Source organism: Canis lupus, chromosome 31 (assembly GCF_003254725.2).
Source record: "Canis lupus dingo isolate Sandy chromosome 31, ASM325472v2, whole genome shotgun sequence".
NCBI lineage: Eukaryota > Metazoa > Chordata > Mammalia > Carnivora > Canidae > Canis > Canis lupus.
The window spans coordinates 32,049,428-32,064,434 of NC_064273.1; the positions used below are offsets into that span (position 1 = coordinate 32,049,428).

At 40.5% G+C, this 15,007-nt stretch overlaps 2 non-coding genes across 2 annotated transcripts; both read right to left on the reverse strand.

Annotated features, from left to right (window-relative positions):
- Positions 1–5,759: 5,759 nt before the first annotated feature.
- Positions 5,760–5,949, reverse strand: LOC112661934 (U2 spliceosomal RNA). Its single transcript, XR_003138094.1, has one exon. It is a non-coding gene; the product is annotated as a U2 spliceosomal RNA (small nuclear RNA).
- A 3,179-nt stretch (positions 5,950–9,128) lies between these two features.
- On the reverse strand, positions 9,129–9,236 carry LOC112661957 (U6 spliceosomal RNA). Its single transcript, XR_003138111.1, has one exon. It is a non-coding gene; the product is annotated as a U6 spliceosomal RNA (small nuclear RNA).
- Between the last annotated feature and the right edge of the window lie 5,771 nt (positions 9,237–15,007).

Sequence of the window (15,007 nt, forward strand, 5' to 3'; positions counted from 1 at the left end):
AAAGCAACGCCTAGGATCCCCTATCTGCTCAGCTCCCAGGCAGCAAATACCCTCTAATGCTCACTTCCTATGGGGCTTTCCAATATGAGGGACAAGGAAGTCCTCCCACAGGGCAGGGCCAGGAAGATACTGGGTGAGAAGTGTTGTTCTAGAGCCAACGGTATTCAGAAGGGTTGACCAAATAATTTACCCTCTTGCCAGAGGAGGGTGTCCTCACTGTTTCCGTTCCCATAGGAGTTGATCACTGCTGTGATCAAGGACTGCTAAGTGTTCTCCATGACTCCTCTTTCCAAATGGGAGTTTTTCTATAACTACTTTTCCTACTGTGCCATTATATATTACTCATTTTGAAGCAGAACTTTGCCTCAGGCTCATGGGTTTCCAGGCCATACGAAGCCCCCTCTGCCCTGATGAAGAGCTCTGGACACTGTCCAAAACATAGGCTTTTGAGCTGAAGGATGTGCCTGAATGGAACTCTGATGTTGTTGCTCTTGAAAAGGATATAAATCTGTACCCCTTGTGGGAAGACAGGTGTGTAGATATTTGGGTGGCCGAAGGGGCAAGTTTGATTCTGTGGTGGCTTGCTTTTCTCTTCCAACATTCTCCCCTTCTTCTAAAACAGGTATCTTTCATTGCAATGTGCTGGGATGTCCTTACTGAGTTATAAGTTTATTCATATATTAGTACCTTCATGTTCAGGCCAGACAGGTAAGGCCTGAAGCGTGGAGAGCCTCCAGCCAGAAGCAGCCCTGCCCTTTGGTTCTATTATGCCATTGCCAGGGAATTGTTGGGATGCTCTGAAGGTAGAGTGAGCATAGTCCACATAAAACCACTCCCACTTCTGAAACCCATTACAAGTTTGTGGGATTCCCAAAACCATCCTCAGTTTCAATAGTTAGTTCACCAGAGAATCTCACAGAACTTACTAGAAGCTGTTGAGACCAACCCATATTTACAGTGAATTAGAACAAAAGGATACAGATTAAAATCAGCCAGGGGAAGAAGTACAGGGGTCAGAGTCCAGGAAAGTACCCAAAATGGAGTTTCCATTGTCCTCTCCCTGTGGCGTCATGGGCAGCGTACTCTCTTGGCATCATTGAGTGACAACACACATGGAGCACTGCCAACTGGGAAAGCCCATCCAAACCCTGAGACTGGAGTTTTGTTGGGGATCCATCATGCAGTCCTACTGGTTTCCCATATATCTGATCTCAGTTCCAAGCCCCTCTTGGAGCTGAAGTAATACTTTGTGACCCAAAGACCCCATTCAAAATAACCTTCAATCACATGGACTTTCTGACATGGCAGGCCCCAATCTACACACTCCAGTAGAGCTTGACAACCAATCGGAAGCAGAAGGCAAGGGCCAGACTGCTCTCTGGGCAAGGTTAAAGTCTGTACTACACAGTGCACTCTTCTGCAACAATAGAACCCCAATTTTTAATTGAGCACAAAGTACTCAGAATCAAGAAACTCAATCTCTGCCAGAATCCCAACCTCCCATGCACCTAGTTGGGACCATATGACTAAATTCTAGGCAATGGGATGTAAGTGGAGTTGGTATTTGCCATTTTGGGGAAGTATCCTTAAAAACAAGAGCTTGGGGGATCCCTGGGTGGCTCAGTGGTTTAGCGCCTGCCATTGGCTTGGGGCGTGATCCTGAAGTCCCAGGATCAAGTTCTGCATCAGGCTCCTTGCATGGAGCCTGCTTCTCCCTCTGCCTGTGTCTCTGCCTCTCTCTCTCTCTCTCTCTCTCTCTCTCTCTCTGTGTGTGTGTGTCTCTCATGAATAATAAATAAATAAATAAAATTTTAAAAAACAAAAACAAAAACAAAAACAAAAACAAAAACGGGAGCTTGTTCTCCTCCCCCTTCTTTCATTCTGCTGCTAGAGGGGGCCTGAAGAGCTGTCTTGGGCCATGAGGAGAAGCTTCATGTTGAGGATGTGAGCAACCAGGTAGAAGGAACCTGGGCTCCTGTTGTTTGGGGCACCCTCACACCGCTGTGTAGAGAAACATCTCAATCGTGTTCATGCCACTGTTACTTTGGGTTTTCTGTCATTTACTGCAGGACCTAATTTCAGCATTTGCTTGAAAACTTACTTTTTTAAAAAAAACTTACTTTTATATTGCTTACATCTAGCTTTGGTAACCTCTATGCCCCCTGGTTACTAGATTCATCTTTAATCTAACCCACCCACGTGCTATCAGATCTTTCCTGGCGTTGCCTCCCTGTGTCTGTGCTGGCTCCTGCCTCCCTGCCACGCTGGCCTCTCGTCCCAAGCCTGTATCACAGGCAGGCACTTTATTTCCCATTTTCAGCTAAGGACAGGAAGAAAGCGTTTTCTGATTATATGATCATCACGCTTTTCATGACTAACGAATTGGAAGTTTGACTTAAACCCTAAACTTTGTATCTACACTTTGAGGTCGATTTTCTTGATATACCTTTTTGAAATTGAAGAACAGATTATTTGTTTCTTAAGAATGAAGACTTACAGAGCTTTCTGAGACCTGACATCTGAATTTTATCAGAATGTACCAGGGTTGCCTATGCCCAGTTGCTTCGCATCATGTATACAGAAGGGAGATAAACAGTAAAATGTTGATTTTTATGTTTTTGGTATTCTGACATCCTTTGTTCTTCATAAAGACTTTATCACAGCTTTTGTAGATAGCTGAGAAATGATCATTAAAACTTAAGAGATGAACAATTGCTACTTTTTACATTACAAAGACAGGGATTTTATCCTTTCTTTAAGAACAGCAGGACACTGGGACATGGATGTCATACAACTTTTGTCACCATTTTCATGGTTTATCAGTCTTGGAATTAGAGGTTGGTGGAGGATGAGAGAAATAAGACTAAAACTCCAAAGTCTCACTTTTAATTTGCCTATGTTAATGACTTGATTGTCTCATCTTCATGGTTGAAAGGGTACGTGTGTGTATATATACAGAAACACCAAAGTTAGAGGTGTCTGGGTGGCACCAACAATTAAGCATCCGACTTAGTTTCAGCTCAGGTCGCGATCTCAGGGTTGTGAGATTGAGCCCCTTGTAGGGTTCCACGCTCAGTGCAGACTATGCTTAAGACTCTCCCTCTGCTCCACCCCACCCCTCCCTCAAATCAATCAATCAATCAATCTTTAAAAGGGGTTGGGTCAATAAACCTAAACCAAAGAAGAAGAAGAAGAAGAAGAAGAAGAAGAAGAAGAAGAAGAAGAAGAAGAAGAAGAAACATAAAGTTAATTTTCTCATTACTATTCAGGCAAAAATCAAGGTTTCAAACCTCAGTATGTATCAATGCCATGTTTCTTAACTTTGCTCCATTATAAACTCAAGGAAAGAAAAAATGTGTGCCACCTGAAGATGGGAAAGTCACAAAGCCTTAGGAGGGTTACCTAACAGTAATTATTAGACAAGGGCTTGCCAGGGATTTGTTTTCCTCAGTGAAAAAGGCCTCATGGAATTTTCTTGCTGAAAGGAACCTAAAAACTTACTGTGATGAGTGTCCTCATTTTCTAGATGAAACGACTAAGACCCTGGAGAAATCAACATTGATGCCAAAGATCACCCTGTTAATTAGCATCAAAGCCAAAGGAGTCCCCGGGGTGTTCTGGCTCCTGGGTCAGGGCTCCTTCGGAACCTACCGTGTCCCCTCGATGATGGGTACAGAAGTTTCCTATCATCAAGGTTAAGATGAAAGATCTCATAAGCTGCAGACATGTTTAGATGCACCTTCACAAAACCATTGGATCCACTTAATGTATGCTCTTCTAGTAGGAAAGAAACTTGTCTTTGGGTGATGCCCAATTATTCTGATTGTCTCCAGAATAATTCAGAAACCATTTTTCTGCCAAAACAAACCAGAGAAAGAACATAGATTTCCAAAGCCCATCAGCAAACACAGATCACCTGAAGAGTAACACCAAAGTCGTATTTCCTCCTGTGATGAGGCACATTGCTTCAAGATGAGAATTACTAAACTTCATATCTCCCACTGCACCCAGCCCATAGTTGTGCTAATATTTCTTTTTAATGAATGAAGTATGTACATCATTACTTTATACCCTGGCACTGTGCCTTTTTCAAAAGAAGCACTTCATAAACATGTGTCTAATTTCCTGTGCTGTCAGAAATATTGTTTAATCATACTGTTAAAAATAAAGACCTCCAGGACCCACTGTACTAAATTCTCCAAACCACTACATACTCTTTCCTCTTTGGGCCACTCAGCTGTGCAGCCGGAAATGGATCGTGGGGGGAGAGCAAATACCCCGGAATGTAGGCTATGTCAGAAAGTGTTTGGAGAATGCCTCCAAAGCTGAGAAAGTATTTCCAAAACAATATACACACAAAGATATTTGAACCAGAGGCTATGCACTCCAAAATAGATGCATGGAGCACATTCACAGAATATCACATTTTTATCTCATTTAGGAGCTGCAGCCCATCCCTGTGAACCCAAGAATTAAGGTGATTAGAAAACAAGTGTGCCCCAGACTGGTATGCTTGCAGTAGATCATGTAGTTATACATGGATCTTCCTATATAGTAAAATACACATAAAATTGTAATTAAGCTCACAGGCATATTATAAATCTTACCTGATCAATATTAGCAAGTTTCAGAAAAAAAACCTGTATTCAACAATTATGTCCTGTAAAAGACATGCAATGCTTTTTCACTGAAAACTAGGTGTCACCAGTTGAAATCTGAGAACACAAGTTGAGTGTTGAAGCAACTTTCCAAAACTATCCTCTCATGTTCTCTGCCAGCTGACACGGTTGAAATGACCTGGAGGTTTCCTCTCCCCTGACAGCACAGAGACAGCAAAAAATTGTCTAGGTTTGTAGTTTCCAGTCATACAGAAGTTCCAATCATATCACTATGAAAACATTTTAAATTAAACCCTTAAAATGATCTACCCAAGGGAATACTACTTGGCAATGAAAATGAATGAACTACTGACCTACACAACAGCCTGGGATGAACCTCAGAAGCATTTTGCTCTGTGAGAGTAGTCAGACACAAGACTATATATATATAGTTTACGATTCTATTTATAGAAAATTTCTAGAAAAAGCAAAACTGTGGAGACAAAGTAGATCAGTAGTTGCCTGGGGCTGCAGGTGGGAACAGGGAGTGACTGCCAAGAGGCAAGGGGAGCCTTTTGGATGGATGAAAGTGTTGAAAGACTGGATTCATTCATAATGCATATGTAAATACAGAGATTTGCTAAAACACATCTACTGTGTCCTTGCAATGGGAGTTTATAGTATGTAAAGCTTTTTCAAGTAAACTCTATGCCCGATGTGAGACTCAAATTTATGACGACGACCATGAGATCAAGAGTCTCACGCACTACCAACTGAGTCAGCCAGGCACCCCTAAGGTATGTAAATTATTTCTCAGTAAATCTGTTTTTAATGTATCTTTTAAATTTATTATATTATTCTTTTAAAAGATTTATTTATTTTAGACAGAGAGAGCATGAGCAGGAGGGGCAGAGAGAGAGGGAGAGAGAAATTCAAGCAGACTCCACACTGTGCATGGAGCCCGACGGGGAATTCAGTCTCACAACTCCAAGATCATGATCTGAGCCAAAACCAAGAGTCAGATGCTTATCCAACTGAACCACCCTATTATTATTTTTTAAGAAGACTCCATACCCAACATGGGGCTTGAACTCATGACCTCGAAAGAAAGAATCCCATGCCCTACTGACTGGTCCAGCCACCACAAGTTTGAAGCCCCCAAGGGGGCACACAGTTACTGGAGGAACTGTAAGATCAGTTTAATGCACAGGATGGACAGAGAAAGCTCCTATTCCATCTCCCTGCTCCAAAAATCCATTTAATATATTGTCATCGGATAGAGCGCATATCAGATATTAAACTGATAAGAACAGATACTACGCTTGATCTTAGCCACAGGCCAAGTATAAAGCTGTTTCTTAAAAAAGAAAAAGAATAAGAAATGAAAAGAAATGGTTCTTTCAAGACCAGCCCAACACGACTTTATACAACCAGGTGGCCTCACCTGTAATTTCATGGTAGCTACTACGCTTTCTACAGGGAAGACTCTCTCCCCAGTCAGGGCACTTTGACATATGAATCTAGATACAGTTATATCAAACCAGGATTGGGTGACATTTCAAAAATTAGAATTTACAATTGCTGTACAAACATAATTATGATTTTGTTAGCCAACTCACGGTACCAATGCCATGTTCAAGAGTGTTAATACGTTATTATATCGAGGGAAGCTAACAAACCACTTCCCTATGACTGGGAGCCCAGGAGAGCTGCGTGAGCTTTTCTTGAACCAGGCAGCTGTTAGGGCAGCTCCTGGAGCAGGAGGAGAGGTATTTAGGGTGTAGACTTAAATGCCTCCCCTAACAACTGTGGTATGCTGGCTACACACATCTCCATCACCACAGAAATGTAGGGAAATTATATTAGGAAAACTCATCCTGTTTAAAGGCACAAGAATGAATGGAACATTCTGGGGTCAACTTGACTAATGTTTCCATTCACAGCAAGTGGTGCTCAAACTTGGGTGTGTATAAAAATCTCCTGACTTGTTAAAAAAAGGCTGATTCCCAGGCCAGGCCCCGGGGCTACCAAACTGAACGTCTGGGAACAAGGCCCAGAGCCTGCATCTTTACGGAGCCACCAAGGTGATTTCTGCTGATGCTCCTCAAAACACAAATGGAGGAACATGGAATAAAGGAGAGAGAGGGAAGGAAAGCGAGCAAGAAAGTAGTGGAAAAAAGGAATGAAAGGAGAGAGGGAGGAAGAAAGCAAGCAAGGAGAGAGCAAAAGAAAGAACAAGGAATAAAGAGAGCCCAGTGAAGAGGATGAAGATGAACACACCTAGTCGGGCCTTGCCTTACACGCTTCAGCTGAAGCTAGTATTTGATTCTTTCCAAACTTCGTCTCCTGTCCACATCTCATACTGTGCCTTCGTCTTTACCCATCTTTTAGTCTTGCTTTCAGGTCCTGTGGTGCATGGGGGACCTAGTTTTAAGGGTTTTTTTCTGGCAACCTCCCAGCCCCTACCTGCCACGGGACAAGACCCAACTAGAAGCAGCGACTAACCCTAGCTTGCTCACTGGCCTGTAGGGGGGTCCTCACTTTGGGATCACAGGAGAAAAACTTGCAGGGGAGTCTGTTCTAAAACCCTCAGGGAGAGAAGCACAGAGTTGGTTGAACTTGACAACCCGGCCCAGAAGAGAAGCCCTTCCCTAGTGAGGACACCTGTCCACTGTGGCCTGGGGAGAGAGGAACGCCGTCCTGCCCGGGAGACCTACACACAGTGATCCACCCCTGATTCCTCAGTTCCAGGAATGCTTCTGCTCTCAGCCTTCCTTGGCAACAACCCAGTCCGTGAGCAATGGCCCTTGGCTTTCTCTGGAAGATTTTACCTGGCCACCAGACCACGTGGGTAAACTTTTGACAGCTGTGTCTGTGACATGTGACCCAGCCCCTCAGTCCCTGCTGATTGGACCAAGAGAGGACACTTGACCCCAACTGGCTGAATCAGAGCCCCTTTTCCAGGCAACTTGCAATTCTAAGATACTCCCATCCCATGTTGGCTGGTTTCTTATACAGAGAAGTCAAGAAAATTCAGGGGCGTTAGCATAGCTTTTTCCCACACATGGGGAATGAATATAGGTGAGAGAGAGGAGAGCTGTATGATAGAGAGGGTCCCCCTGGGGTGACTCCATCCCATTCCCCAGTTCAGATCCCTTCTGAGCTCCCGCTGACTTTCTGCACTTTGGTCCATCAGATTCTCCAATATCATTGAAATAAAGCGTCCTTTTGTGGTTGTTAATTCCAGTTCTGACCTGAAGTCAGAGCCCTCACTAATCCAGGTGACGCAGGTACGATCACATTTCCCTTTCCTATCTCCATCCCTGCTTCAACTCAAATCCCTTCTTTCTGTAGACAGGAAGGCAGACCACATTGTCTTCCTTATGGTACAAAATGAGAGCTTTCCTCAAAAACTGATTTGGTTTGAATCACTGACTGCAATATAATCGGCTGACTGTATTTGAAATTATAAAATTATTATTCATTTTTAGGTGCAAAATTGAACTATGGATTTGTTTTATTTAAAAAAAAAAACAAGCAAACCTTGGGGTGCCTGGCTGGCTTGGTCAGCAGAGCATGCAACTCTTAGTCTCAGGATTGTAGGCTTGAGCCCCATGCTAGGCGTAGAGATCACTTTAAAATAAAATCTTTTTTTTAAAAGAATTTATTTATTTATTTGAAAAAGAGAGAGAGCACAGTAGGGGGAGGAGCAGAGGGAGAGGGAGAAGGAGACTTCCCATTGAGTAGGGAGCCCAACATGGGGCTTGATCCCAGGACCCTGGGATCATGACCTGAGCTGAAGGCAGGCGCTTAACTGTCTAAGCCACCCAGGCACTCCTAAAAATAAAATCTTAAAAAAGTAAAATAAAATAAAATAAAAAATCCTTGTCAGGGCACTTGGCTGGCTCAGTCAGAAGAGCATGCAACTCTTGATCTTGGGGTTGTGAGTTAGAGCCTCACATTCGGTATAGAAATTACAAAATTACATAAAATAGAATCTGAATATTTGTCTTTTAGAGTTACATATTGAAATACTTATGCTTGAAATTATATGATGTCAGGACTTTCTTCTAAATAATACGGGAGGGCAGGGAGTAAGTGAGGGCATAGATAAAACAAGATTGACCTTGAGCTGATAATTGTTGAATCTGGATGACTCGAGTTCATCATACGAGTCTGTCTACTTTTGCATATAATTAAATTTTTCCATAATAAGAAACTCTAAAAATAAGGATGGAAATTTTTTTCAGGGGAATACCTCTGAAATAACATGAAACTATCAACATTTAAAAGTAAGAAGAAGCTTCTTAAATTAGCGATCTATAAGTAAGACTCCAGAGTCAGTCACCCATAGCAGGAGTGGGTCTCGGGCAAGCACGTAGCTGGTATGAGAATAAAGACATGCCAGGTGTGTATGACCCCCTTCCCTTGAATGAAAACAGCATCTTGGAGTTTGTATTCGACTCATCTCTGATGATGCCATCCAAAATAAAATAGTCTAAGATCTATAGATTTAAGTTTAAACAAACCACATTTAACTATATACTCAGTAGTTTTGCATGTTTTCCTTGCACCAAGGCCATGCTCATCTTCTCTGTAGCTTTCCAATTTTAGTCTCTGTGCTGCCAAGGCGAGCACAATATACTTAGTAGTTTTTATTTTATTAAAAATTATTTGGTGAATTTAAGAGTATGAAACTTTGCTCAAAGTAGAACATTTTCCAAATAGGTTGAAAGCATGTGTGTGAGAAAATAAAGCATCTTGAGAATTCTCCAACGTCTCCAAAAAGCCTACTGTATCTGTGCATACCTTCTTATTTAGAGGAGCGAGTAGGAGGGAGGAAGAGGGAGGCTGCTTGTTGAGTATTCAAGAGCGGCTGATGATTCTTTATATATTCATTACGGTTAAGAGTGTCTTTTGGGGGGGTGTGGATGTGAGGAGAAATATTTAGTTTTCCTTTTAAGCATGGTTGTCCATTTCACCCTCAAACCAACCTGTTTTCAAGGAGGCCAAAGTATTTTCTCTGGCAGAGGACCCAAGGGTACCATCTGCTCCTTGCATGACCCATTGCTCTCCTGATTTTATGGTTGCTCTCACGCTGTGGACACATTTGGGGGCCCATGTCTGAAACCAGAAGTCCCCAATTTCCCTTTCAGCATGTGAGTGTTCCCTCCTTTATCGATGGTGGTGTCCCTTTGCTCCATCAGCCCCGCTTTCTTTTTTCCATCCACAGCACAACTTCTCAGATCAAGGGTGGTGCTTGCTTTGATTGGACTTTTGAAACACTCCACTCCCAATGGGTCTTTTCATGGTAGGCTTTTGCTCTTATAACACATGTGTGCTCAAAACAATGCACGCTCCTGTCTAAATTGTGGCTCCGTTGGTTCCAAAGGCTAAAGACCCACTCTCTACCTCATGGAAACAAGAGGTCATTGCAAGGACATCTTTTTCATCAGAATGCATCAAGATTAAAAACAAAACAACTTCTCCATTCGAGAACCTAACGACCCCTTTCATTTCATCTTCAGGTGTTCATGAATTCAACGAAATGAAAGCTTTAGAATTACAAGGATGGGATTTAAAAATCTTTTTGTTAATATGAAATACTTACACCGCAAAAAAAAAAATAAATAAAGCAAAGAATATAGCTGAGTCAATAAACCAATCAATTTTTGGCATCATTTTTCCATGGAGCAATATTTTCTTACAGACAATGCAATATAAGTAAGAAGTAAAACCTAGATCAGTCCCCCCATTAACTTCTCATCCCCAACCCAAACTAAACCTTAGTTAAATTGCAAATTTCAGATCTTAAAATAATGTTTCAAAGTAATTTAAATATGTAAAATATTTGACTATATTAAATATGTAAACTTTATCTTAATATTTAATAAATAAATTTAAATATTTTGAAGAAAAATAGGAAGGCTTTTCAAACTCAAATTTCTTCAATGGGTGGTATATCTGTAGATGTGACTGGCTATGAAACAAAGTTTAATAAGTTCTACATAAGTTAAGTGTTTAACACAGTAAAATTGCTTAAGGTCAGACATAAGAAAAATTTTGTCACCTATTTAGTATGTTTAGACAATAACTTCAGATACTAAATAAGTGGCTTTTGAATATTTTGGTCTAGGACTCTCACAAGGAAATATATTTTATAAATATACAGTAAACACTGAAGTGAAAATTATACAAGACAATATTTAACTCTTTACCTAAATATTCTGATACTTTTCTATTACTCACTCTCTCTCTCTTTTTAAAGATTTTGTTATAAGCCACACGGCTGACTTCACAAACCACTTATGCAAAGGGATGTACAGTTTGGAAAACATTGCTTTATTAACAAATAATGACATAGAAATTGTAGTGATAACAAACACCCATGTAGTCACTGCATGCTTTGAAAAATTCTAACATTCGGCCACATCTGCTTTAGATTATTATCCTTTTATTTTTTTTTAAATTTTCTTTATTTCTTCCTGAGAGACACAGAGAGAAGCAGAGACATAGACAGAGGGAGAAGCAGGCTCTCCACAGGGAGCATGATGTGGGACTCCATCCCAGGACCCCGGGATCATGCCCTGAGCCAACCACTCAGCCACCCAGGCATCCCTAGATTATTTTTTAAATTAAAATATTGTAGCTAGAATTTAAGGCTCCTATGTACCCCTCCCTGGTTTAATCTATCTGCCTCCACCCCAGAGACAAGGACTATTCTGGATTTGGTGATTATCAGTCCCCATACATGTTTTTATATAGTTACCATGAGTGTATGGAACCATATACAACAATACTGCATATAAAAATATATTACGATATATAACATTAAGTTTTTCATGTTCATAAGTTTAAAGCAAATGTTATTATCATATCCTACAACTTATCTTCTTCTCTAATACTATGTTTTTAAGATTTATTTGTACTGGTATAATGCTCTGGTTCATTCAACTTAACTGCTATGGTATATGGTATATCCACTGTCTGTATATTCCCTGCTTTATTATCCATTCTCCTGTAATAGGTCTTTTAAGTTGTTTACGATATATTATTATTAAAAATAATGTTGCAAAAATATTTTTGTACATGTCTCATTCTGTACCTAATCTAAAATTTTCCTGGGATGTACACAAATCAGCAGAATGACTGGATTGTATGCTTTACTATTTCTTCCTACAAGTTGCTCTGTAAAGTGACTGACACTCCTTCTAGATACCGTGTAGGAGAGTTGCTACATTTTCAACAGTCTCACAGGAGGTTGCCTCTGAGCTGGTCATCAGTCGTGCCTTCAACAAACCATCGCAATTTCTATCAGACCACTGCTTGTGGATGGTGTGGTTCATGATTATGTCATTGGACTCCATGTTCATGAATCCACACTGTACCTACCTCCTTTGCTGTAAGTGGGTTCCTGGTTGGAGCCACTGTATCCCCAGATAGTGGTGCAGGCTGGGGCCTGTCAGCAGAAAATGTGAACCTATCATGTCCAGGATAAAATCTGTGCTGTAAGGATGAGTCATTCAGGTGGACAGGGCCCAGGTAGACAGCTTGCCCTAAAAGATTGGCTGCTCTCAAGAAAGAATTGGCCTCTATTGCTGGCAGTTGGACATTTAGAGGTGGCAATAGCCAGACTGGCCTCAGAAGTGGCATTATATGCTTTCAAACCCTCATGTAGCCTCCATATGTGCAAGCAGCACTCTTACTCCGTGTCCATTGCTGTGGACTGAATATATCCTCAGAATTCATATGTTGAAGCCTAGTCCCCTATGTAATGGTATTTGGAGCCTTTGACAGGTAATTAGGTAATAAGGGTGAAGGCCTTATGAATGGGATTAGTGCCCTCAAAAGAAAAGACATATGAGGGCTTTCCCTCTCTACATTGTGAGGGCCTGGCAAGAAGATGGTCCACACCAGACACTGGATATGCCAGTGCCTTGATCTTGTACTTTTGGCTTCCAGAACAGAGAGAAGTAAATTTTTTGTTGTTTAAGCACTCAGCCGATGGTAATTTGTTACAGCAGCTGGAACTAAGACATCATCATACCAGTTGGAGTGACCAGTTTCAAAGACTGTAAGATCAACGAGCTGAGTAATTTTGTTGAACTTGGTTGTTTAGGGTCTCCTCTAAACTTTCTTTTCCCTCACTGCATTATTTTTCCCCCTCACAACATTAAAAATATAATGGTAGACATGAAACTGTAAATATTTAAAGTATAAAATTGCATTTGTTTTAGTATGAGAACATATCTATTGAAACCATTACATGATCAATATAATGAACATATGCAACACTCCCAAAAATGTCCTTGTGCTCTTTTTTTTTTTTAAGATTTTATTTATTCATTCACGAGAGACACACACAGAGAGGCAGAGACATAGGCAGAGAGAGAAGCAGGCTCCTCACAAGGAGCCCGATGCAGGACTCGATCCCAGGACCCCAGGATCACAACCTGAGCCAAAGGCAGACACTCAACCACTAAGCCAATTAGGTGTCCCTCCTTGTGCTCTTTTTCATCCCTTCCTCCCAACTTCCTAAAACATTTTAAGAGACACTTGTCAGAATGTGATTGTTGAAGCACAATCTGACTCATAGAAACAGTTCAGAGAAACCACCTGCTTTTCCATACTCCTGTCCCATACATGTGAGGATCACCATAAGGCACACAGAATTACCAGCAGTATATTTTCTAGCTAAAAATTTTATTTTTAACACATACCATAAAATTCATCCTTTTAAAGTAAAAACACAGAACAAAATAAAATAAAGTTCAGTGTATGTCCACAAAGTTGTGCAACCATTGCAATGATCTAATTCCAGAACATTTTCATCATCCCCAAAGAGAAACTCTGTACCCATTAGCAGTCAGTCCCCAATCTCTTCTCCTTCCAGCTCCTGGCAACCACAAATCTGTTTTCTGTCTCTATGTGTTTGCCTATTCTGACCATTTCATATAAATGGAATCATACGATATTTTTCTCTTTTTTACTTATCATGTTTTCAAGATTCATCCATGCTGTAGCTTGTATCAGTACTTTATTCCTTTTTATAGCTGAGTAATAATTCCACTGTATGGATATACCACTTTTCTATTTTCACCCAACAATTGATGGACATTTAGATTGTTTTCACCTTTCAGCTATTATGAATAATGCTTTTGTGAACATTCGTGTACAAATTTCTGTGTGGACATATTGTTTTCATTTCTGGTGGGTGTAAACCTAGGAAGGAAATTACTAGGTCATATGGTAATTCTATGTTGAACTTTTTGAAGAATTACCAGACTGTTTTCCAAACCAACCGCAGCATTTTACATTCCCTGCGAGTAAATTATGAGGGTTCCAGTTTCTTCACATCCTTGCTAACACTTGTTATTACCTGCCTTTTTTATTATAACCATCTTAATGATGTGTAGTGGTATCTCATTGTGGTTTTGAAATGCATTTCCCTAATGACTAGTGATGTCATGCCTCTTTTTGTGTGCTTACTGGTCATTTGTACATCTTCTTTAGAGAAATGTCTATTTAAGTCCTTTCCCCATTTTTTAAAAAGATTTTATTTATTTATTCATGAAAGACACAAAGAGAGAGAGGCAGAGATAAAGGCAGAGGGAGAAGCAGGCTCCATGCAGGGAGCCCGATGTGGGACTCGATCCGGGGACTCCGAGATCAAGCCCTAGGCCGAAGGCAGGTGCTAAACCGCTGAGCCACCCAGGGATCCCTGTCCTTTTCCCATTCTAAAAATTGGATTATTTATCTTATTATTAAGTTGTAAGAGTTCTTCACATATTCTATGTATATGTCCCTTTTGGATGTATGATTTGCAAGGATGTTTCCCATTCTGGATTGTCTTTTGAATTTCTTAATGATGTTCTTAGAAGCACCAAAGCTTTTTATTTTGATGAAGTCCAATTTCTCTGTTTTTTCTTTTGTTGCTTGTGCTTTTGGTATCATATCTAATAATTCATTACCAAACCCAAGATCTTGAATAGTTACTCCTAAGTTTTCTTCTAGATGTTTTATAATTTAGCTTGTGCATTCAGGTCTTTGATCCATTTTGGGTTAATTTTTATGTATGGTTCAAGTCAGGGCTCTAAAGTCATTTTTTATATGTAGCTGTCTAGAGTCCCTGCACCATTTGTTCAAAACACTATTCTTTCCTCATTAAATTATCTTTGCACTCTTATTACAACTGACCTATACGTGTTTGGGTTTATTTTTAAGCCCACTATAAACTGCTCCGTCTAACAATAGCAGAATACACATTCTTCTCAAGCTCACATGGAACTTTCACTAAGACAGACTATGTTCTGGGCCATAAAACAGATCTCAGCCCATTTAAAAGAATAGCAATCATACAAAGCGTTCTCTTAGGCCACAATGAAGTTAAAGCAGAAATCAATAAAAGA